The following is a 25,347-nucleotide window of genomic DNA, read 5'->3' on the forward strand; positions in this document are numbered from 1 at the left end:
CCATTTTTATCGCTCCTTTCAGCTTAGACCACTGTCTTTCCACTTCTCTTATGTCCTCCCATCCTAACAGCTCTTTCTTCAGGTACTTTCCCATTGCATTAAAGTCCGTACGTTTGAAATCTAGGACTTTAAGTATCGTGCGGCCGCTCTCCACTTTAGCCGTTATATCAAACCAAACCGTTTGATGATCGCTACTACCCAGGTGAGCACCCACTCGAACATTAGAGATACTCTCTCCATTTGTGAGGACCAGATCCAATATCGCTTTTTCCCTTGTGGGTTCCGTCACCATTTGTCTGAGCAGAGCCTCTTGAAAGGCATCCACAATCTCCCTACTTCTTTCCGATTCCGCAGTCGGAACATTCCAGTCCGCATCCGGCAGGTTGAAATCTCCCAACAGCAGAACCTCCTCTTTCCTTCCAAACTTTTGGATATCCACAATCAGATCCTTATCCTTATTAAGTGAATTAATAACTCAGAGCAAAATTACATTTTAGGAATGTAGGTGTTTCCTGTGAATATTCAGAGGCATTTCAATATAGCCAAAAAGTTAGTAAACATAGAAACATGATGGGCCAAATGGCCCATCCAGTGTGCCCATCCACAGCATCCACTACCTCCTCCTCTCCCTATTGGCCAAGACACCAACATTTGCATTTCCTCTTCCTATAGGCTAAGGCTCTTTACACCTGCATTGTGATGTCATAGAGCTCTATGGATATAGAAAAATGATGGCAGATAAAGGCCAAATGGCCTATCCATTCTGCTCATCCGCAGTAACCATTATCTCGTCCTCTCTAAGAGATCCCACGTTCCTATCCCAGGCCATCTTGAATTCAGATACAGTCTCTGTCTCCACCACCTCTAGTGGGAGACTTTTCCATGCATCTTATCACCCTTTCTGTAAAAAAAGTATTTCCTTAGATTACTCGGGAGCCTATCACCTCTTAGCTTCATCCTATGCCCTCTCATTCCGGAGCTTCCTTTCAAGTGACAGACTCAACTCAATGTGCATTTTCATCACGTAGGTATTTAAATGTCTGTAAGAATAAGAAATATAGCCTTTGTACTTTCAAGAGGAGAAACCATTTTGTACACAAATCGGGGCTAACTGGAGGTCATTTTTGTGTGTATGTAACCCACAAATGTATTTAAATGGCTTCTTGTTAAGTACCAACTGGGGTAAGAGTGCACATCAACGTGATGACAAGAACGTTCCCAGAAGGTGTACAAGGGAATAATTTGGGCAGAACATGGATGAGGCACATAAGATTACAAATTTATCCCCCTTTAATGAAGCCGTTAACCTTTTTTTTTTTTTTTTTTTTAAATCGCCAGCCTGATGGTTTTAGCTCAGACGCTCAAAGAATTGCTATCAGCGTCGGAGCTACGGCTGGTGATAAAAAAAAGCCTAACGCAACTTCGTAAAAGTGGGGGTTATTAATCTAAGCATATACTTAAATTAGACATCGGTGTTTATTGGCAAAGACATGCGGGAAGCCACTGCTTACCCTGTATCGGTAGCATGGAATATTGCTACACCTTGGGTTTTGGCCAGGTACCAGTGACCTGGATTGGCCACCATGAGAGTTGGGCTACTGGGCTTGATGGACCATTGGTCTGACCCAGTAAGGCTAGTCTTTAAGTTCTTACGATATTCCTGCTCTAGGGCTGCATGGAACAGTCTCCTGAAAGAGGTGGTGGAGAGAGACTGGGAAAATCTGCAACCGTAGGATCAGTTAAAGCAGGGGTCTCAAAGTCCCTCCTTGAGGGCCGCAATCCAGTCAGGTTTTCAGGGTTTCCCCAATGAATATGCATGAGATCTTTGTGCATGCACTGCTTTCAATGCATATTCATTGGGGAAATCCTGAAAACCCAACTGGATTGCAGCCCTCAAGGAGGGACTTTGAGATCCCCGAGTTAGTGTAGAGAAAAAAAAAACAGGACTCAGATATAACTGCACCTTCCCATTACCAAAGTAATAAGGCTAGGGGCAAAAAAAAAAAAAATACTATCATGGGTCAGAAAAACACACTCCACACAAACCAATACCCCAGTAGCAGATTATAAACCCCGCTCTCAGGCAGGAAGTGATTAAACATGCAAAAATCGAATTCCTGTCAGTTTTCTTAGAAACGACAGAAGTGAAAAAAAAATTTGTCCCCTGTAACCCGCATCAGCACCTCCAGAAACGAAGTCTCACTTTCACTACATTGCAACTCAAATTTAATCAGCGGATGACATCCATTTAAATATTCAAAAAAAAAAATGAGCTGAGCTCTAGTCTTGATCCACGCCACAGACAAAAAAATCTATGTAGTGTGCCCAGCACAAAATATATTTCCATAATTCATTAGCATAAACAAATGTTTTTGATATTAGCCATAAACAAATTGGCTATTGTGGGGGCAATCGTGATCGTATTCACTAACCACTGAAAATACCTATTATATTCTATGGGTGTGTTTAGTGGTTAGCGTGTTAATGCATTTAGGCCCTGATTCTGTATAGGACGCCCGGGAGGGGCATCCTATACAGAATCGGGCCTACACTAACCCCGATTCTGTAACTGGTGTCCATGTTAGACGCCGGTTAGAGAATCGGGTTAGAGTATATGCTGCCACTACACTTATCGCGGCAAGGGATCTCCCTGCCGCGATAAGTATAGCGGCCATCTGTCTGATTGCCGGCAGGAGGGTGCTCTAGGCTCCTGGGCCAATCAGGGCTTAGTGGGGATGGGCCGGCAAGGGGCAGGCCCGTCTCATTTCGATGAGGCGGGTCTGCCAGCTGGATGGCAGTAAGACCTGTCCAGCCATCCAACAATTTAGAGATTAGTTGGGGGGGGGGGGAGAGGTTAGAGGGGTCCGGAGGGGGTGCAGCTTTCCGGCAGGAGGGGTTGGGAACCCTCCTGCTGGCAATTGGGAGTTGGGGGGGGGCGGCGTTTCAGCAGGAGGGATTGGGCACCCTCCTGCCAGCGATCGGACAGACAACTGCTACATTTATCGCGATAAGTATAGCGGCTGCATCTACTTACAATGTAGGCCAGCATTTTGCTGGCCTACATTGTAAGTGTCTCTTCCTCTACTAGGAAGACACGTAGGTTCGCCTAAGGCCCTTAGGCGGTCTTGTGGGTTTCCCTAGGCTCCCGGAGGTGCCTTCAATATAGGCAGGCTGCCTGGGGAGGATGTTTTTTTTTAAACTTGCATCCCAATTGGCTGTAGGACACCTACAGCTGCCTAAAACCGGGATGCACTTTGGAGAATCAGGGCCTTATTGCCCTCTGATGAATCCCCTCCTTAGAGTAAATCCTTGTACCTAAAATTTGGTATAGATATCAATGTCAAATGCTATTCTATAAATCACACTCAGTTCAGGGAGCCCTTAGCACTTATTTTTTTCAAATATTTGCCAGCAAATACAAAAATCAAGCCCATAACAGAGAATGCTTTAAGTTACACGCATATCACCAGAACTCAAGTGCCCACACTTACACCAGCTCTAAGGTTTGCACCCAGTTTTTAAGCATGTATGGTCTCTTAGGCTTCCATGGTTGGAGTTACGATTGTTGCTGTTTTCCGGGTCTCGCCACGTTTGGGTAGGTAGAACCGACATTTCAGCCATAATACTGTGGCTTTCTTCAAGGTATAATGTGAGGTCTGAAGTTTGCCTTTATATATAGTGGGTTCACTGACCTGAGAACAGGGAGATCTGTTAGTCTTGAATTTGAATTTTGGCGGGAAAATTTGTTGGTCACAAATGACATGTGGTAGGAAATTTGAATTTTGGCAGGTACAGACCTCCCTCAATCAGGTCAGTGATATAAAAAGAGAAACTGCAGACCTCACAGCATACCCTGAAGAACGATGACCGAAATGTTGGTTCTACCTACCCAGATGCAACGAGACCCGGAAAATAGCAACAATTATAAGCATATACTCTATGTTGTATTTATTTTATTTAAAAATAAATACGGCAAATAACTATGCAGTTTACACATTAGATATGTCTCGTGCTCCCTGCGATCACTACAAATCACAGAACAGACTAGACCAGGGGTGGGCAGCGAGGGCCGCAACCCAGTCGGGTTCTCAGGATTTCTCCTATGAATAAGCATGAGATCTGTTTGCATGCACTGCCTCCCATTGTATGCAAATAGATCTCATGCATATTCATTAGGGGAACTTCTAAAAACCCGACTGGATCGAGACCCTTGTTGCCCACCTCTGGACTAGACAAACACCTTTTTAACATTCTTCCCCCAATATCTCACAGAATTCAAGAGGACACTAACCACCATTATGAAATAAAATTTCAACAATAAAAGTGCTAGAAGACATTGAAAGTTGAATACATATCAGAATATTCTTGAAGTATGTTAATGCCCTCCTGACGCTAGGATGCACAAGAAAGCATTAACAAAATAGTTATGTTTTCAGCATTTTCTTAAAGTTAATCTACCCAGCACAAAAATCGCAAAATTCCAGGCAGAGCATGCAAAAGTTTTACTCCAGTCACTGACATCATTGATGCTCCAATCCTGACATGCGTAAAGTCCTACTCCAGGGATCTCAAAGTCCTTCCTTGAGGGCCGCAATCCAGTCGGGTTTTCAGGATTTCCCCAATGAATATGCATGAGATCTATGCCCATGCACTGCTTTCTATGCATATTCATTGGGGAAATCCTGAAAACCCAACTGGATTGCGGCCCTCAAGGAGGGACTTTGAGATCCTTGTTACCAAACTCACTTATCATACTAAAGCAGGGGTTCTTAACCCAGTCCTTGGAACACATCTAGCCAGTCAGGTTTTCAGGATATCCACAGCGAATATGCATGACATAAATTTGCATACAATGGAGGAAGAGTATGCAGATTTATCTCATGAATATTCATTGTGGGCATCCTGAAAACCTGACTGGCTAGATGTGTCCCAAGGACTGGGGTTGAGAACCCCTCCATTACAAGAAAGTAGGCACATCCCCTAGAGCAGGCTGCCCAATTCCGGTCCTTGCTATCTACAGACATGCTAGGTTTTCAGGATAGCCACAATGAACATGCATGAGAGAGATTTGCATACCAAGAAGGTAGTGCAGGCAAATCTCTTACGCGCATATTCATTGTGGATTTCCTGAATACCTGGCCTGCCTGTAGATCTTGAGGACCGGAATTGGGTAGCCCTGCCCTAGAGAATGACACAGGGACAAATTTTTCCCCATCCCCGCAGGAACTCAAATTTTCCTGTCCCGTCCCCATTTTTGTCGCTGTCCCATTCCTGTAAGCTCTGCTTTTATCACACAAGCCTCGAACACTTACGATTTTAAAGCGTTTGAGGCTTGTGCAGATGAGGACGGAGCTTAAGCATTGGTGGAATGAGGCATGACGACATCACAATCTGATCTCTAGAATGTTGCTACTTCGGGTTTTAAAAAGTGTTTGAGGCTTCTGCAGATGAGGTTGGAACTTGCAGGAATGGGGCAGGGACAGGAAAAATTTGTCCCCCATGTCGTTCTCTAAAATTCCCTTAATGAGAAAGGGAGAAATGAAATTAATTCCTTCTGCCATCAGATCTGTGTATTGTTTACTTAGCAATATAAGTTATATCGTCAGAATATTTACCACACATAAGCCCGTTTATTTCCGAGAATGTATTAAACATAGGCGAACCAGACAACTGTTATTCATTTCCCATTAATGCCAATCATACCCCAAGACACAAAGCCTGTTTTTATCTGTGTAAAATGCAAATATTAAATACTGAAAACATCTTGATCATTTTGCATTGTGTTGCGTTAATGATCTCCAGTGCCTCGGCGATACAGCTACGACAATGAATAAACATGCCATGCTTATGAAGGCTAAAGCCCAGTGAAGATGATCAATTGTTAATTCCATGATGTGAGACAGACGTGCTCATAATGTTAATAACTCAATCAACTTTTTTTTTTTTATGTGCGTGCCACGTGCACCTTCATTCGCCTTACCATCCTGCGAGGCCAGTGTACTTTTATCCTCCAGCTATCTTGTATGTCTCGATTATTAAAGTAATTATCTCTCCGGTTAGATTATAAGCTATCATGAATATGATTCTTTCTTCCCATTTTAATTTTTTTTTTTTTTACTGAAACAATTGTGCTGACATTTTTAAAAGAACGCGGATTCTCATTAGCCAGCCGACACAGTGTCGCCTGTAGCGGTCCAATTAATTTAAAAAAAAAAAAAAAAAAGCATGGCCACTTTTTATGCACAATTTCATCTCGAAATGTTGACCTTTGAGGACACAGCTATCTTAAAAGTTTGCTGCTACAGGGAGCAGGGCCCGCAAAAAAACAGATGCCGTTAGGGTCGGTCATATGGCGATATGAAACTCCAAAAGCTTTATCATACCAGTCAAATGGGATTTGTTGCCATAACTATTTAACTATATCTTGGGGGGGGGGGGGGGGGGCGTGTGGCACAGTAGTTAGAGCCACAACCTCAGCACCCTGAGGTTGTGGGTTCAAATCCCACACTGCTCCTTGTGAGCCTGGGCAAGTCACTCAATCCCCCATTGCCCCAGGTACATTAGAGTGTGAACCCATTGGGACAGACAGGGGAAAATGCTCGAGTACTTGAACGTAAACCATTTGGGCTGTAGGTGGTATATAAAAAAAAAATTTCAAACTTTGTCTCCTTTTTTAAAAAAATTTTCTAACAAAAATGTAAAAGTTGTAGTAGGTCGGTATATGGCCCACATTTGTTGCAAAAAAAAAAAACAACAAATGCATAAAGGCAGAGGAGATTAAGACATGCCTCCCGGGAACTGGATTAGCAGATGCTTTAATTTGAATTAATTTTTTTTTGCTAGTATCACTTAGGGGTCCTTTTATCAAGCTGCGGTAAGGGTTTAACGCGCGTAATACCACACGTTAAACCGCCTGCCGCGCTAGCTGCCAACACCTGCATTGAGAAGGCGTTTAGTTTTTTAGCCGGCCGCAGGGGTTAGCGCGGCTTGATAAAAAGGACCCCTTAAATGTTCAATTTTACCAACTCATGCAGAACATGTTAAAACGTTTTGTTTTTTTTAATTTGCAAAAATTTGGCTCGTTTTTCCACATTGCATTAAAATAAGGTACAGCATCAAAAATAAGTGTCATTTTGTCGATGACTTCCAATGCTAGTGTGTCGGCAGTCTCTTCCGTTTTAAGATATAGGGCCTCTTCTATCAAACGGCACTAGCAGTTTTTAGCGCAGAGAGCCACGCTGCTCCCGACGCTCATAGGAGTTCCTACGAGCGTCGGGAGCAGTGCGGGCCATTCAGCGCGGCTCTCTGCTCTAAAAGCCGCCAACACAGTTTGATAGAAGAGGCCTATAGTATTAAGAATATTTCTGCCTTGAATGTAATATTCAATGCTTTTCTGTATTTTATTTGATAAAATTATGATTTGAGACTATCAGTATTGATATTATGATTTGATGTTTGTTTTTGATATTGTATTATTTTTGTCTGGGGGGATGGGAAATTTACATTTGTCCTTGTTTGTATCGTATGTTTGGCGACTAAAGGGCGATCAGGATAATACGTATGTGGCTAATGTGTAAACCGCATAGTTTCATGCGGTGTATAAATTGTTAAATAATCTGTCCGTTAATAGATATAACATAGATCCATCATTCAAAATAAAACTTTAATTCGGACCCAACACTTATAGCTTTCCAATGAACCAGAAAGACTAAGGCCTGGATTCCCTATACCGCACCAATATTGGCAGCCACCAATCGTGTATCAATCACGTGACAGCGCCATATAGAGAAATCATGCCTCCGGGAAAGATAGAAACATAGAAGATGACGGCAGATAAGGGCCATAGCCCATCAAGTCTGCCCACTCTGACACACCCCGAAGTCTACTATCCTAGGGATCCCACTCCTGGTGACAGATTCCCTTGGCTTAACCCTCTATGGCAGGGATCTCAAAGTCCCTCCTTGAGGGCCGCAATCCAGTGGGGTTTTCAGGATTTCCCCAATGAATATGCACTGAAAGCAGTGCATGCACATAGATCTCATGCATATTCATTGGGGAAATCCTGAAAACCCCACTGGATTGCGGCCCTCAAGGAGGGACTTTGAGACCCCTGCTCTAAGGGATCCCACATGGGGACCAGAAATGTAGGCCAGGGGTTTCCAGCACCTCTCTCACCTATGTAGATGCTTTAAGTCGTCTAATGTCCACAGTGGTGTTTGGCACCCTAAAGTGCCCAAGGAGGTAAGATTCTGGCACTGATTTTTAGACACCAATACGTGCTTTGAATATCAGTAAAAAATTGTCATTTAAAATGGTGTGGTTTTTTTTTTGGGTTTTTTTTTTTAACTGAGCTTGGGCGCCTACTTTCACCTAAAAAATAAAAAAAGCACTGAGAGAATCCAGGCCACAATGTCCCTCTTTGGCTTCTTTCACAAGCTGGGAAATCTGGAAAAGTAGAAAATGTTTGTGCAAAATTCATAAGCTTGAAGCAGCCTTTTTTAAAATTTTCTAATTTAAACAGCAATGACCCAGTGCAAAGTAGGGGACTTTTTCCTATCGACTTAGCTTAACCCAAGACTTTCCCATACACCAAACTCAGATTTAATGCAGCATTAGTGTAGGGCTTTTTTTTTTTTTTGGCACGTCATGCTCCGTTTCCATTAGCAAGGGGGCATCTGCAAAAGAACTAATGTGGGAGCATGTACCATCTCCTATTTAGGAGGGGCTAAGTGCTCCCAAGTTAATCCTCGAGGGCCAGATTCTGTATATTACACCTAAAAATTTGGCGCCAACCAGAATGACGCTTAGCTCGATTCTACAAGGTGCTCATACCTTTTATAGAATCAGGCTTAGCGCTATTGTGCGACTCATCAGTTAGGCGCAGGCTTTTAAACCAGCCAGAACGCCTGGGCTTAAGCTATGCGCACATTTGAGCATATTTATTTATATAATGAAAATATTTTTAATCGCTTAATGCCTAAGTGGCTCAGAACACACATAATAAACAGACATAACTTATCTCCCATTAATATAAAACAAAAAACAATAAAAATAAACAAATTTTTTTAAAAAAGGAAGAGCCATCTCAAAGTAAGTATGACCTTCTTATATCAATAAAAAGGCTCGAGCAAAGAAATGTTTTCAGTAAATTTTCAAAACTTCAACAAATCTCCACAAAATCTCAAGATTCAACACTACCTTCCATGAAACAGGGCCCGCAATAGAAAAGCAAGACTTCATTGTTAAGAACATAAGAACATAAGCAGTGCCTCCGCTGGGTCAGACCATAGGTCCATCATGCCCAGCAGTCCGCTCCCGCGGCGGCCCAAACAGGTCACGACCTGTCTAAATCACCAGAAGGTGCCCCCATGCCTCCTTGGTTTCCTAATTGAGTCCTATCTTCCTATCAAAGTCTCGCACATCTCCCTTCCTCCCTTGTCCGCCTATCCCAGGGGTCTCAAGAGTCCCTCCTTGAGGGCCACAATCCAGTCGGGTTTTCAGATCTCCCCAATGAATATGCACGAGATCGATGTGCATGCGCTGCTTTCAATGCATATTCGTTGGAGAAATCCTGAAAGCTCGATTGGATTGCAGCCCTCGAGGAGGGACTTTGAGATCCCTGGCCTATCCAATGGTAAACATTTTTCAGACCTTTAATGATCTGGTAAGCCTTTACAGTGTCAAACACTAACAAATACCTCCCTCTTCTGCTCCCTGCACTAAAAAACGCTAGCACAGTTTCTTAGAAGAGAGGGATAATCAGGTGAAGTGTCATAGATTCCCTGCTGGACAAATTTCAGAATTTTTTTTTAAAAAATTGTATACTGAAGTGAATTGGCAGCCAATGAAGCTTCTTCAAAATAGGAGAAATGTATTGTGTAACATTGCACTTTAAACTTTTAGGAACGTCCACGATCTGCCCCTGGCCATGCCGTCGCTTCAAATCCACACACTGAGACGGGTGCATACTTTTTCAGAATCACGCTCCGGTCCTCAAGGGCCAGAATCCAGTCGGATTTTCAGGATTTCCTCAATGAAGATGCATAAGATCTATTTGCATTCACTGCTTTCAAACGCATATTCATTGCTGGAAATCCTGAAAACCTGACTGGATTCTGGCCCTGGAGGACCGGAGTTGTCCACCCCTGTTCTAACCCCATATTAAGGGCATAGCACCCTTTAGTTAACAGGTCTTTAAAATTATGAACCCACTAGACACCAAGAAAATACCTGTATGGAATACGTAAATCACTTTAGTTGTACCAGAAAAAAGGTGGTATATCAAAAATCAAAAACATAATATATAAACATTAGCATTCCAGATTTTATGGGTTTTGGTATATTTGCCATGGGAGAGTTGTTACTGCGACTAAACAGCACGGTGGCGAGGGTGAGTTTGGCCCAGGGCGGTACCATCCCTCCCCCCCCCCCCAATTTCCCCCAGCGCGAGCAGCATCACGAACTCGCCACCCATGTCGTGTTGGCTCTCCCTATGACATGACTTCTTAGATGCGAGACCCGGAAGCGATCTCGGAGAGAGCCAATGCGGATGCGGGCAGCAAGTTCGCGATATGCTCACGCCGGGAAAATTAAAGAGGTACGAGGGTGGGGAAGGAGCAGAGGACAGAGAGGAAGACAGGTGCCGGCACACACCCCCCCCCACCAAGATGGCGCCTTGGGCGGACCATACCCCCCACCCCCCTTACTGCACCACTGGCCCTAAATAAATTACTTTTAGACCTGAATACATCTGTACTCCTGAGAAAACCCCTAGCAGTACCTGCACTTTTGTGTTATTAATTTTATAATCCACATATCCTACAATTCTAGGTGGATTACAAATTATTCAAGTACTCAAGCCTTGTTCCCTATCTGTCCTGGCGGGCTCACACTACTGGGGAATTTAAGTGACTTGCCAAGGGTCACAAGGAGGAGTGCAGGATTTGAACCCACAACCCCAGGGTCTTGGGGCTGTAGCTCCGACCACTGCATTTTATAGCTGAAATCCACATGGTATATACATGGTATGGGATTCTACTTGTGGTACTTCTCCCCCTCTTGCCCCCCTCCCCAGGAAACAGATTTCTGAGATAAGCAAGCAAGCCCAGTGACCAATGTTCCCTCTAAGGATTGATGAGGTGTGTGCAAAAAAAAAATATATGCATGAGCGACAAGTTACATACTCCACAAATTTATGAGCAGGCGCGGAGAACGAGTGCCCGTGAGATTGTGGGAGGGTTAAATACTCAAAACTTAGAAGAATAACAATTTACTTAAAGTTTTTGCTTCACCAGCTTTCTGGTATCTTTACATACAGTGGCGTACCTAGCATATGTAACACCCGGGGCCCATCATTTTTTGGCACCCCCCCCCCCCCCGTACGAAAAACATGATTTTTAGTAACAAGCCACACGTCACACATGAGTACCTAGGAAAAGGCAGCATCTTACATATTGCAGTGAGCAGTACATCAATACACCCATTGTAAAACTAAACAAGCCAGACCAGCACAGATCAATCCTACACTGTCAATCCTAACAGAAAACCATGTCTTTCGAACAAACAGAAAACACCTTCGCCTAGTATGGAATATGTCATCACAAACTAACCCCTTCCCCTTTTACAAAACTGTAGTGTGGATTTTAGCCACAGTGGTAACAGCCCTGACGCTCATAGAATTCTGAGCATCAGAGCTGCTACCACCACAGCTGGCGCTAAAAAACGCTCCACAGTTTTGTAAAAGGGGGGATAAAATAGAAATACACAGCTTCAATGCTCTAGCTCAGGGGTGCCCAAACTTTTTGGGCTTGCGAGCTACTTTAAAATGACCAAGTCAAAATGATCTACCAACAATAAAATTAAAATACACAAAGCACACTATATGCTGAGAAAATGTTAATTATCATTCCTATTCTGGGTTTTTTTCAAAGAGGTCAAGGCAGATGACTCTATGCATTGTCACCTCAGTAACAACCATACAAAAATAGACAAATATACCCCCCTTCCTTTTTATTAAAGCACAATAGCAGTTTTTAGCGCAGGGAATTGCGCTAAATGCCCAGCACTGCTCGACGCTCATAGGCTCCCTGCGCTAAAAAACACTATTGTGGTTTAGTAAAAGGGGGCCATAGTACAAAATAGACAGCATATATAAATTCAGACACATTTTGATCACTAAATTTAAAATAAAATCATTTTTCCTACCTTGTCTGGTGATTTCATGAGTCTCTGGTTGCACTTTTATCTTCTGACTGTGCATCCAATCTTTCTTCCCTTCTTTCAGCCTGTATGCTTCCTCTCCTCCAGACCTCATTCCCTCCCCTAACTTTTTCTTCCTCTCTCCCTGCCCTTTTTCTTTTTTCTCTCTTGATGCCCCCTTTCTTTTTTTCTGTTTCCCTTCTGTCTCCCTGCCTGCCCCCTTTCTTTCTTTCTCCATACCCTCCACGAAGCCACTGCTGCAACCATCGGGGGAAACAGGCCCCAAAGCCACCGCCGCAGCTGCCCCAAGCTCTCTCTGCTTCCCACCGTCGGGCCGACCAGCATTCCCCCGACGTCAATTCTGCCGTCGGAGAGGAAGTTCCGCCCAGCCAGGCAGTGATTGGCTGGCCAGAACTTCCTCTCCGACGGCAGCCTTAGGGGGGGGTGCACAGCCAGCCAGGTCCGGGATGGGCTCCGCGATACTCACTTTGCCTTGGCGATTGATCATTTTCTGGACCAGGCCGGCTGTGCACCCCCCCTAAGGCTGCACCCGGGGCGGACGGCCTCCCCCCTTGGTACGCCATTGAAGACGTGGCAGCGGCTCCTCTCACGATCCCCATCTGCGTCGGAAGTCCGATGCAGTCGGGGATCTTGAGGAGCCGCCGCTACATCTTTCAACTTAAAATAGTGAGCGACACGAGAAAAATTATGAGCGACGCCAGTGAAAATAGTGAGCAATCGCTCATGCGCTCAGCTTAGAGGGAACATTGCCAGTGACCTATAGCACAGGATGGGTTAAAGCACTGTTATGTTACTCAAGGAATCACCAATGTCATCCAAATATTGCAAAAAAAAAAAAAAAAAAAAAAAAAAAAAACCACAAAAACACAAAACACTCAACTAAATTCATTTTTCCATAACCTCCAAAAGGAATATTCTTAAGAAATGCTTGCATATTATTTAAGCTAACAACAAGTATGATTTTCTGTTTTGGATGTACTGAAAAACCAGACCCACTTGGGCATTTCTCCAGGGCCAGATTTTTTTTAATATATTGTCCTCTAGAACGCATAAGTGGTGAGAATCTCTCTTAAATGGATACCTTTGTTCAAAAATCCCTTTTCTTCTTTGTCATTTTACAGGCTCAAGAAAGTTCATGCAAAGCTATCAAAATGTTATTTCCCATTCCATCTTTTCTTTTAATTCTTGTCTTTTATAATGGTTTTTGTGTTCCTGTTATTTATAAAAGGTGCGATGCTCTGCCTTTCATGCAGCATTTTTGTTACATATAAACTCTCCTAATATGGCGCATTTACAGGTACGGAGAGCAATTTCAAAGCAATTTCCATGGGTAAAAGGCATTTTATCCTCAGAAAAATCAGCTCTATAAAGGTATAATTACTTTTTTTTGTTGTCCTGGGAGCTAAATTTTGCATGTAAGTTTTCTACCCAGCATATTTTTATTGGTAGCAATGAAAATATAGATTTAAAGTGTTCAACTGTATTAACGAGCATTGGGGCCCTTTTACTAAAGCTTAGGATGCTCTAAGTCCATTAGTGCACACTATACGCTAAATAGCCCCTAGTATAAAATGGGCTCCTTAGCATTTAGCACAAGCTAATGGAATTTTTCCACTTTTCAAAGTCTCCGAGTACAACTTTCCACTTTTCATGTACCTAAGAACATAAAAATAGCCTTACTGAGTCAGACCAATGGTCCACCAAGCCCAGTAGCCCATTCAGGTCCCTAGTACCTGGCCAAAACCCAGGAAGTAGCAACATTCCATGCTACCGGTCCAGGGCAAGCAGTGGCTTCCCCCCATGTCTTTCCCAATAACAGACTATGGACTTTTCCTCCAGGAAATCATCCAAACCTTTAAGCTCAGCTACACTATCCGTTATGCTGGCTCTCATTAATCCATGCTTATGTATATGTTCTACACAGAGGAGGCCCTAGGCTGCAGAAAGCTCAAAAGAGGCAGCCTCCACTACAGCAAAAGACCCAATAGTTATTTTAAGAACATAGGAATTGCCATACTGGGACAGACTGAAGGTCCATCAAGCCCAGTATCCTGTTTCCAACGAGTGGCCAACTTAGGTCAAACCCAAATAGCAGCAACATTTCGGAGCCGAGATTAAGTCATAATGCCTTATTCCACCATTGCCCAAGAGCCAACCTCATCAGTGCTGTCACAATAGCTCGATTGTCCTATACTTCGCCCACATAAAAAACACATAAATATTGCCATACTGGGATATACCGAAAGTTGAAAGGGGACAGATTCAAAACGAATGCTAGGAAGTTCTTCTTTACCCAACGTGTGGTGGACACCTGGAATCCGCTTCCAGAGAGCGTAATAGGGCAGAGAACGGTACTGGGGTTCAAGAAAGGATTGGACAATTTCCTGCTGGAAAAGGGGATAGAGATAGAGGATTACTGCACAGGTCCTGGACCTGTTGGGCTGCCGCGTGAGCAGACTGCTGAGCACGATGGACCTCAGGTCTGACCCAGTGGAGGCATTGCTTATGTTCTTATGGGAGAGGAGGAGATAGTGGATGCTGCGGATGGACCATTTGGCCTTTATCTGCCATCATGTTTCTAGGTTTCTATAACCATAAAGCTCTATGACATCACAATGCAGGTGCAATGAGCCTTAGCCTATAGGAAGAGGAGATGCAAATGTTAAGAGCCTTAGCCAATGCGCTTCCAGAGGACGTAATAGGGCAGAGTACGGTACTGGGATTCAAGAAAGGATTGGACAATTTCCTGCTGGAAAAGGGGATAGAGGGATATAGATAGAGGATTACTGCACAGGTCCTGGACCTGTTGGGCCGCCGCATGAGCGGACTGCTGGGCACGATGGACCTCAGGTCTGACCCAGCAGAGGCATTGCTTATGTTCTTATGTCCATCAAGCCCAGTATATCGTTTCCAACAGTGGCCAACCTAGATCCCAAGTACCTAGCAAGATCCCAAGGAGTAAAGCATATTTTAGGCCGCTTATCCTAGGAATAAGCAGTGGATTTCCCTAAGCATCTCAATAATGGCCTATGAACTTTAGAAAATTAGCCAAACCTTTTTCAAACCCTGCTAAGCTGATTTCTCCATATACCAGTTCATAACATCTTTTAGTTTCACAAATCCACTTTTCTTCTTCCTTTCACTAATATATCTGGAAAAAAAAAAAAAATTTTGTCTTTTTTTTTTTTTTTTTTACATTTTTAGCCATTTGTTCTTCCCCTTTCACAAATGTATGTGCTTGAGCAGTTTTGAGGATTTTCTACCATGGGGTATGGACTTATTTTTGGTAACAGTTACCGACAGGTCCTAGACCTGTTTCTTTCAGGTCATTATTAGCCATCACTAAATTTAGTGTATGCCTTAGTGATGTTAGACCATCGACTGGAGTGCTCATAATATTAATTATTTCATTTTAATACATTTTGATGCTTAAGCAGTTTCAGGGCTCATTCTCATGTCAACTCAGCATCAATCAGGCTTGACACATCTCACCCCCTTAGCCTAGTAACCCCCATGCATCCTGAACCCCTGAATCCAAGGCTGGTAAGGATCCTTCTGGGGGTTATATTTACACTAGGTGCTTTTGAATGACATTACCTACTTGTGTGGCCGTTTCAATCCTGCTTGTCAACAGAAAAAAAAAAAAAAAAAAACAGTATTTCTCCAACCGTGAACTGCAATGAATTTAAAAACTGTATATGCTTTTTTTATGTCAGCATGAAGTAAGAAAAACTAGAATATTGACTTTCCTTAGTATCATAACCAGAACAGATGAGACCCATTTTTTCTGATCTGTTTGGATGAATCTTCTCTCTCTCTCTCATGGTTTAGTATCCTGCAACCTGCCTTTCCCTGAACCTATAATAGGCCATGCTTATCGCCAACACCAGGTCACCTCCCCAAACCATTCGTTAATAAACACAGTATGGGAAATCGGTTCATAGACAACAGCGTGCGAAAGACAAAGGTGCGCCCGGACAATTGAGCGCAGCGTGGAGGCGCGCACCGCTTTAAATTACTGTTTTTAGGGCTCCGACGGGGGGTGTGTGGGGGGGGAATCCCCCCACTTTACTTAATAGACATCGCGCCGGCGTTATGGGGGGTTGTAACCTCCACATTTTACTGTAAACTTAACTTTTTCCCTAAAAACAGGGAAAAAGTGAAGTTTTCAGTAAAATGTGGGGGGTTACAACCCCCCAAACCCCCCCACAACGCGGCGCAATGTCTATTAAGTAAAGTGGGGGGGTTCCCCCCACACACACCCCCATCGGAGCCCTAAAAACAGTAATTTAGAGCGGCGCACGCCTCCGCGCTGCGCTCAATTGTCTGGGCGTGCCTTTGACCTGACACCGGGGAAATCAGTACATTAATCAAATCCAAAAATGTGTCACTAGGATATCTCTGGGTCAAAGCATGAAAATTTCTTATAATTAAATAAGGACTAAAAGCACAAGATTTTCCTCCCTCTTCTCATTTAATTTGCCCTTACATAAATCAGAATATCTGAAAGGTACTTTTTCCTTAAGCGATGACACACATTGAACCCAGGAGATGAACACGTAGCACTTACGTAATATGCCAAAGGAAAGCGTCGGCCCTCAGCATATGCAGCGCTTGGCCACATTTGAACTCCGCTGTCGTCCAACCCATTACAAAAAGAATTCAGTCCCATTCTCCACAGCCCAGTGAACTCCCTCCAAGGATATCGGACGGGAGCAGATTGAAAGCCATCAGCAAATGGTTAGGATCTCTCCGACTCGTGAAAGAAAAAAAAAATAAAATATTGTGTAGCCTAAACACACATGGTCCGGCTAAAGTGAATTTGTAAACCGTCTTCACAGACCACTGAAGCATTTCCACAGAAATAAGGCATTACTAGACTGGAATCTACAGTACTAAGCAAGGATATTGTCGATACAGTGAAATCTATTAATTAAGAGTAACTCTAGGATATAGATTTCGGATTTGTATAGATAAAGTGTTCCATTACTTATATTTCCTGTATAAGGCAATGTATTCCCAGGGGTAATTTATGTGTTTAACTGTCCCCTTATGCATAATACATCTCAAGACCAGAGAATAGGACCATCTCATTATTTGACAAGAGGAAAGTCTGTTGGAGAATTAAAAATTTTAATCAAAATTAATCGCACAATTTAAAAAAAGTTAATCTTGACTTAAACTGTATTATTAGCTTGGGTCATGGGAACATAAGAGCATAAGAATTGCCACTGCTGGGTCAGACCAGTGGTCCATCGTGCCCAGCAGTCCGCTAACGCAGCGGCCCTCTGGTCAAAGACCAGCGCCCTGAGACTAGCCCTACCCGAGTGCGTTCCAGTTCAGCAGAACTTGTCTAACTTTGTCTTGAATCCCTGGAGGGTGTTTTCCCCTATGACGGACTCTGGAAGAGCGTTCCAGTGTTCTGCAGTGCAAACAGGCTTCCTCCACCAGCCCAGAGAGCTTTCTTGTAGCCATGTCCCACCCTCATGGAAACAGGAAGTTCCATCAGAAGAGGCAGGACACTGCTGCAGGAAGGCTTTTGGGGGTCAGCAGAGGAAAACTGCTTGCATTTCAGATGCTGCCTACAACCCAAGCAAATTTAGAAAACGTATGGAATGGGAGGAGGGAAAAAGAAAGATATGCTGGACCACCAGAGGGGGGCGGAGGGAACTTCAGAAGTAGAAAGCGAGATGCTTACCAGGTTGCATCAACTCTGGTATGATAAAATTTTTTAATCACACGGAAAAATCAATAGCATCAGTTAATACAATTAATCCACAGCCCTATGACATAATGACCCTCAATTATTCTCCGTATCTGTCGCAAGAATGCTTGAATTTTTTTTACTGTTTGCTCACTATAATTTCTGCTGTTGCACTTTGATCATTTTCCCCCCAGACTTAAACATGAAACAAAAAGCTTACCATCAGTTGGGACATAATGGGATAATCCATTACTTATCTATTTTGAAAACAACAAAAATTGAAACAGAAGAAGTTGCGGCTGTACTCACTTGAGGAAAGAAGAGAACGGGGAGATATGATTGAAACGTATAAGTACATCACGGGACGCATCGAGTCAGAAGATGATATCTTCTGGCTCATGGGACCCTCAACCACCAGAGGGCATCCAATGAAAATCAGGGGAGGGAAGTTTCATGGCGATCCCAGGAAGTACTTCTTCACCGAAAGAGTGGTGGATCATTGGAACAGACTCCCACCCCAGGTGATAAAGGCCAGTAGCGTAACGGATTTTAAGAAAAAATGGGATACTCACGTGGGATCTTTAAGGGAGTAAATTCAGGGGGGGGATACTTGGAATGGGCAGACTTGGTGGGCTATAGCCCTTTTCTGCTGCTTTTTTCTATGTTTCTATGTTTCTATGAGGTCAGATGTGCTCCACTGTTTACGCAATCTGATTCATCGCCTTGTGCTCCAAACTAAGAAATGTACAATATTTGTTGTCAGAAAATTTGACAACTGGTGCCTTTAAAATTTAAACAAAATAGATTAACGGTATTTATCTCTTCATTACACAGCAATATTAAATGCATTTACTACATGTAATTAATTTTCCTTCTCATCGATCTCCTTTTTGTACAAAGGTCATCGGCGTCTTTTGGACATGCAAACCCCGACTCCTATCAATCACGCTGATGATGCTACCAAATAAACTTGGTAGCAGGAGTCATGTTTCATGGATTTAATTAACAGGCAAATTAACATTAAGCTTACTGTGACATTGCTCCACGGTGGGTGGTCTTAATCTGCAGTTCGCAGACGCTCTCAGCTAGCAGGTCATGTGACCAGCTAGTGCCATGACATATTTAATTTACCCGAGGAGCAAACCTGGCCGTTAGGTGCCCTTTACTGACAAGTGTTTAGACTCGGAAGATTTTCCGAATGGTATTCTTTTGTGAAATCCTTGCTTCCAGCAATTTGTCAGCTTCTATGCCCCCCCCCCCCCCAAAGAATGTTAGACCTGAATTAGCATTTCTTTGTAGGGACAATCTAGTGCTTGCAAAAACACAGCAAAAGTCAATGTCAATGTCACTGCATGTCATTAACAAATGAAACTGAGCAGTAAAAATAAAAAAAATAAAAAAAACCCCACCACATTTTGGGCCGCTGAAAATTAAGATGCCAAGAGGAGCCGCCATAAGCCCAACTTCTGTAAAGGGTGTCCAGCACACAGGTGTCAGACTTGTGCTTGATTCTATCAGGTACAAGTCCAGTACCCAAAGTTAGGCATGGATAAATAGAGTGGCCTAGTAAGGATAGGAGGTGCCCCCTGCACCCTCCTCTACATACCCCCACTCCTTCCCACCCCCATTCTATACTTGTACTCTCCTTCCCTCCACCCCCCGGTACCTCTTAATCTTCACCAGCACGAGTGGCTTCTGCAAGCATGCACCTCTTGCCAGCATTGGATTCCGTCCTGGTCCCGTGACCCAGAAGTGATTCAGAGGGGAGCCAGGCTGGAGCAAGCAAGAGGCAGAAGTTGCTCGCCCCAGTGAAGATAATATAGAAGTATGGGGTGGGGGGAGGGATGGCATGAGGAAAACGGTGCTCCTTTTTTGCAAAAAAAGTGTACACTTACAATGACATAGCCCCCATAAGGAATAAATGTCCAGAAAGTAAACAGACATAACAAACATTCCCTTAAACAGAACTGGAAATGAGAAAAAACACAAAATATTTCCATCCACCCAGTCCTATTTGCTTGTTATGAACTCTCATTAATCTCAAAGTATTACTTTTTCTTCTTCTTTACAATTATGAGGTGAAGGATAAACCCCTTTCCTATGGTCATCTTCTGCTATTTATGATAGCTAACCTCCGGTGTCCTTGTCATGAATCAGTGACTGAGTATGCAGCAGAATTCACAGACCCGCAGGAATCTGACAGGGGTTGAGATATGTTTCAGCTCTTGCCCCTGGAGCTGAAGGGGGAATTACTAACCCAATTCACCCAGGCCACCACTGGCCTGAACAACATTTGAACTGGTGACCTAGAACCGAAATGCTGTGCGTAAGAAAATTCACACAGCATTTTGAGTTCTAGGTCACCAGTTCAAAGGTTGTTCAGGCCAGCGGTGGCCTTAAAAAGGTGGCCTGGGTGAAGTGGGTTAGTAATTCTCCTTCAGCATCCAGTCCCTTGTCACTTCCAAGCTAATGCTCCTTTATTTGGGACAGAGTAAGGCAGAATTCCTCGTTGTGTCAGCCCTGTCACTTCATTCCTCTGTGCTTAGAGAGATGTAGAAGCCACCTCAAAAATCACCGTATGTAATAACGCAGCCTTTTTAGAGTGGTTCTGGCGATATAAAGGTCATATGCAACACTAAAAGGAGATTTGGCGCAACCGGCCTCCCTCATGATCTCAAATTTGACAGCTCCCAATCTGGTATTAAGGGCACAGCTCCCTCCATACTTTCATTGGTCTTTAGAAATGATTTGGTTGCTCGAAAGCATAGATGGGGGGGATATATTACTCTATATTAGGGGGGGGATGTAACTGCTCTGAGACAGGCTCAGACAGAGACTGAATGAGACAGGCTCAGACAGAGACTGAATGAGACAGGCTCAGACAGAGACTGAATGAGACAGGCTCAGACAGAGACTGAATGAGACAGGCTCAGACAGAGACTGAATGAGACAGGCTCAGACAGAGACTGAATGAGACAGGCTCAGACAGAGACTGAATGAGACAGGCTCAGACAGAGACTGAATGAGACAGGCTCAGACAGAGACTGAATGAGACAGGCTCAGACAGAGACTGAATGAGACAGGCTCAGACAGAGACTGAATGAGACAGGCTCAGACAGAGACTGAATAGCCTTTACTACTGTAAAGAGGGTCATATATTATTGCAATGAATAGGTATCATTTTTCCCTGATTAGTACAAATGAAATAATGGGAAGTGGGTAGTTTTGAATTATTTGCTTTGAATGGAAAGAAAGATTTTATATGCGATATGAGATATTGAAGGGTCGGGTGGGAAAGAGAAATTCTATTTACTATGAAGAATTGTAGATTTTCAAGTGATGTATTTAAGTTAAAATGTGGTTACTTTTTGATGCACTTGAAAGTTATACAAATGAATAAAGAATTTAAAAAAAAAGAATTTAAAAAAAAACAGAGGATCATATACACTTTTTATCTTTAATGTACACACCATTGAGTTTTACTAATACTTACCACAGTGTCATTAACATTCAGTAACAAATACCTACAGCGCCTTTTCCAATATTAAAGAATTTGTTTAAACCTTATTTGTTCTGTTTATTTTCTTAAATCTCCTTTTTAAGTGAACCAGCAATGAATCCCAGTCCTGCAAACAGTGGTGGTGGGTTTTAACACAGAACATGAGATGCTGCTATGGGAAAATGTACTGCAACCCTAATCTCATTAATTTTTTAAAACAGTAAAAGTTTCCTGTTTTGTTTGTTTTTTTTATTTTTAAGTCTACACTTAGGGCTCCTTTTATCAAGCCACGCCAGAGTGTAATACCATGCGCTAAACCGCTAGCCGCCTCCCTTGAGCGGGCGGTAGTTTTTAGGCCAGCCCGGGGGTTAACGTCACGCGTGTTAACCCTGCTAGTGAGGCTTGATAAAAGGAGCCCTTAAAACACAGGTATAAATGCCATATCTTTAAAGAACTATAGAGTTGGTTAACATATGGCCTGGCCACCAGTTTTTGAGCAGATAATATATTATTAATTGTCCATAATGACTGTTAATTAGGGTCATTAATATATCACACCACCTATCATTAATTACTCTAAAATTATTTGCACTTACACAATGCATTAGATCAAATGAATATCAGCCTCAATATTAAGTTTCCATTCAATGGGCAAATCTTTGTTATAGTTGTTTTGAACTGGAAGCAAATTAAGTCATTCATCAGGTACAGTTTACAAAGTTATTCTATACCAGGGATCGCAAAGTCCTTCCTTGAGGGCCGCAATCCAATCGGATTTTCAGGATTTCCCCCCATTGCCCCGGGTACATTAGAGAGAGGAAAAAATGCTTGAGTACCTGAATAAATTAATGTCAAGTGTTCTGAGCTCCCTGGGGAAGAACGGTATAGAAAATTGAATAAATTTAAAAAAAAAAAAAAATTTGAGATGGTATGAATGAGTTTGGGACCTAGCCCAAGAATATTACTGCTTCTTTGAGGTCAGAGGGGTCATTTCAGGAGGCACAGACTCCACAAGAGGTGTTTCAGGATTTTGGAATTTTTTTAAATTTTTTTTTTTTTTTTAACCCCCAAACATCAAATCAATGAGCTGAAATAAAGAGAGTGAGCCTGTTTGCACGAAGCACATGATCCTACCAGCAAAGATTAAATTAAGGTTCCATTTCAGACAGCTTTGCTGCTGCTTTGTTAAAACTAGTACCTATCTCCCCGTCCTTGCTTAGAACAGGCTTCGGGGATTATTTTTTTCGTCTAGAGAAGCAGCAGCAGCAGAGGACGGTATGGAAAAGCATGGTCAACTGAGCTCCAGCCCCACTCATCGATCCCGCGCCTAAAGACGGAACCGACGTGAGAGGCAGGTTCCAGTGAAAGCTACCGTCGCCTCCACAGCCTGAGGTTATCAGATCGCATCATTCCAAGAAAGCCCCAGCCGCCGCCACCAGCTCCCATCACGCCTCCTTCCCGTTTGAACTTAACAGCCCCAAAAACACCCTCCACCCACAACGTCCCCATTACCCCCCACCACCCTTTCTTTCTTAAAAAACTTAGAACTTGCTTTGGCTCCCAGATCAAAAGCACATTGCCCAGTCCCTGCCCCCCGTGCAGTGAGCTTACCGTGCTTCCGGCGGAGGCTTCGTCTCCGGTCGAGCTGGACTCCACAGAGCTTCCAGGGCTAAGAGGAGAGAAGGGGAGAACGAGTTACAGCTGCTAGGCGAGATTTGATTCGTCCGCAGGGTGGGAGCGGACGCTCCGGGCGCGCTTAAAAGCTGTTCACGGATACAATGCAAAGCGCAGGCACGCGTAGAAAACGGGGCTAAGGAGCGGGGGGCTCTGCCACTTCCACGCCTCACACCAGATCCGGTGCTGAAAACACACAACCCAGGCAAGGACGCAGGAACGAATTAGGTCGATAAAGCGAATCACGCAGCAGAGAAGACGCGATTTGCTTAATCGAGACTAACATTCCAGACTATTTTATGGTCCGTTTACAGATTCCTTCAATAAAAGTGTTATAAATTAGGGGGGGGGGGAAAAACCACATTCCAGGTCCAGAAAGGGGAGAGGAAAAAAAAAAGTCAAACGCTTGCAATTAATAGATAAGGATCATCACATCTGCAGCCCCTCAAGAGCGCTGGCGTGAGAGAGAAGGAGGTTGAGCGAGAGCCAGCTTGGGTCTTACCTTCCCCCCTCCCACCCCCGAAGACCATCGCCCTCTCCCTTCCCAATGGGCAGTTATATTACACTGGTGGAAGCGCTGGGAATACTAGAAGGAAAGCGGGGCAGAGATGAGCAAGGGACTGAGCTCAGCCTAGAGTCGAGCTTAACTCGTCTCCTCTTTTGTCCTTATAAATAGCGCCGGGTTCTTCCCCCCGCCCTCCGGTTTAAGGGTTATAAACTCTACTGAAAGGGAAACGGTTAGTCCGGAGAATGTGGTGGATTTTCGGCAGGAAAAGTTGGCGGGTTTTTTTTTGTTTTTTTTTTTTTGGGGGGGGGGGGGGGAGAGGAAGAGAGAAGGTATAGCCCTGGTCAGGGTAAGGGCGAGGACTGTTTTGCCTCACTCGCTCCCCAGCGCCTTCCAGTCCCTCCCAAGGCCCCGGCAGAACCGCTAAGCCGCTCCCAGAATCCCGGGGAGGGAACGACGCACCCGCTTACCTCGGTGCCGACGCGGCGGCAGCTCCTCCCGGGAAGCAGGTCGAGAGCTCCGCTGCGTTTCTCCGCACAGCCCGCTCGCATGCAACCCCCGACGACCGCATAAGGCTTGAGCCTAGCAGCGGCTGCACCGCCATTAGAAGCGGTAGCCCGGTCTCGCCGGGGCCAAGCCTGGGTTGCACTGGCGCCATCAACTCTTGTGGCGGGAAACCAGCAGAGTCTTGAACTTTTGCTGGATGCAACCCAATTAGTCCCCCCGCCAGCCACAGCTTAATTTGGGGCTCAGTTCCTACACCTGTGAGCTAACACGTCCCACCCTTAAACCAATTAACCTCGGGCTAATTGCAATCGGAGCAGAGCCTCCTGTTTCTGCAAATGCATGCCTTGCGCCACATTTTTTTTTTTCCAGGACTGGAAAAAATAAACATTACAGGTTGTTGTTTTTTTGTTTTAATGCATTTTATATTATTTTTTAAATCAGCCTTCTGCACACATCAGATGCATTTGCTGGTGGTCAGGTTCACTTTTGTCTTTTCAACAAAACGCAAACCCCCCACGGGCTTATTTGCATCCAGGCTCTGCTCCATCCTGCCACATTTGCTCCGACCTATTTAAAGCAAATCTTATAGAGCTGTTTAAAAGGTGCAGATAACGTAAAGCCATTATTATAAATGCAGTCGGTACTTCTGGTCACTGATGCAACCTTAGGAAACACAAAGGCTGAAGAAGGCTGTTTCTAATGAAGGGATGATTTTATTATTCCCAACTGTGGCAAATGAGGAGCAGACATGGCCTAAAGCCAGCTCTGCTCCTCTTCACAGGGTCCTGTCTGCATCTTTCCCCATACCCCTCTCTGCCACAGTGATGGAGCTGCTTCCAAGCAGACATCCGTGCTGTCTACCTGGGTACTCTACTGTCTTGCCCCAGGCTGGGCAAGAAACTACACTAACAACTGGCACCAGGACCAGAATGTAGCTTCATGCCTAACCTGACCCTTTATTATTTTTTTTTTCATCAAAAGGGGACATCTATTAATATTCAGTCCCGCCCCAATTTCTTCCATTCATTTTTCATGTACACACAATACCTTATTATTTCAGAATAGTAATCATAAAATAAAAAAACAACCCACAAAGCAGCCCTCTACACCGAGAAAATGTTAATTATCATTTATATTTGGGGGGGATTTCAAAGATGTCATCTCAGTAACTATAGACAAATATAGTGCAAAATATAGGCAGCACATATAAATTCTCAAAACTGACACATTTTGATCACC

General features: G+C 43.8%; 1 protein-coding gene across 3 annotated transcripts in view; it reads right to left on the minus strand.

Moving 5' to 3' along the window:
- TAFA4 (TAFA chemokine like family member 4) overlaps positions 1-24,292 on the minus strand; it is a 273,487-nt gene extending 249,195 nt beyond the window's left edge. For all 3 annotated transcript variants that reach the window (XR_004537412.1, XR_004537411.1, XM_033926732.1), the window contains exons 1-2: positions 24,072-24,292; positions 23,034-23,091 (exon numbers count right to left, since the gene is read on the minus strand). The gene's annotated coding sequence lies outside the window, so the exon portion shown is untranslated. The remainder of the gene's footprint in view (positions 1-23,033; positions 23,092-24,071) is intronic.
- Between the last annotated feature and the right edge of the window lie 1,055 nt (positions 24,293-25,347).

Source organism: Geotrypetes seraphini, chromosome 17, assembly GCF_902459505.1.
Source record: "Geotrypetes seraphini chromosome 17, aGeoSer1.1, whole genome shotgun sequence".
Taxonomy (NCBI): domain Eukaryota; kingdom Metazoa; phylum Chordata; class Amphibia; order Gymnophiona; family Dermophiidae; genus Geotrypetes; species Geotrypetes seraphini.